The sequence below is a fragment of the Echinops telfairi genome, unplaced genomic scaffold, assembly GCF_000313985.2.
Source record: "Echinops telfairi isolate 266 unplaced genomic scaffold, ASM31398v2 ScPeMD7_6631;HRSCAF=7566, whole genome shotgun sequence".
NCBI lineage: Eukaryota > Metazoa > Chordata > Mammalia > Afrosoricida > Tenrecidae > Echinops > Echinops telfairi.
The window spans coordinates 457,677-458,610 of NW_022110531.1; the positions used below are offsets into that span (position 1 = coordinate 457,677).

General features: G+C 44.3%; 1 pseudogene; it reads left to right on the forward strand.

Annotated features, from left to right (window-relative positions):
* LOC115871601 overlaps positions 1–680 on the forward strand; it is a 6,659-nt pseudogene extending 5,979 nt beyond the window's left edge.
* The last annotated feature ends 254 nt before the right edge of the window (positions 681–934 follow it).

Genomic DNA, 934 nt, shown 5'->3' on the forward strand with positions numbered 1-934 from the left:
AGGATATAGCTGTGTGTTAATAGAATTTGATTCACAAAGACAGACACTGGGTCACGAGCTTGTTAACTAAAACTGTACACTGAAAGTCTGTGTAAGTAATAGATGACCTCTGGCTTTTTAAAAAAGCAGTTTTATTGGAATTTCATGCACATATGATAAAATTCAATAATTCATTCATATCAAGAAGAGGCACACCTCTCTGTGTATTCTCTTTACTAGGAGCAACTCGCTTGGCACTATCCCTCATCCCCTAAAAATATTCACCTGCACCAAATTCGTCTCCTCCCCTTCTCTGGTCAGGAGCACCTCCCAGCTGCTGAGCTGACCTTCGTCTGTGTTTGTGCAGAAACAGCTGGAGACACTAACAGATGAGCACTTTAGCAGCTTGACAGCCCCCCATTCCCTGACCTCACTGATCCCAAATCGCAGCTTCTTGGCCAGCCCCATCTCAAGGGACATTGACACAGCAGACAAGTTCATTGAAGCCAGGCTGCTACAGTGGGAGTGGCAGGTTCTGGAGCCAGCATTGGCACTGGTTTTCGGAACCTCATCCTTAGTTCTGCCAGGAAACCGTCTCTGAAGCAGCAGCGCTTCTCCTACATCATCCTGGATTTTGCACTCTCTGAGGCCATGGGGACTTTCTGCCTGATGTGGCCTTCCTCATCCTCTTCGCCATGTGAAGGAGCCATGTCCACCACCCACAGTTCCCTGTCCCACTTGTGTCTGCCAAATATGTTCCTTTCCTTGCACCTCCAGGGCAGCCTGAGGAAAGTAAATGACTCGGGATTTGACAGAAATAAGACAAATAAGTACTTTATCAATAAAGATGTTTCTTTTTGTGGGGAAAAGAGGCATATAAACAGCATTGCTATCGACAAAATATTTTTATCTTCTTTGTACGCATTGTTATTCATATAATTACATTTTTTAATTT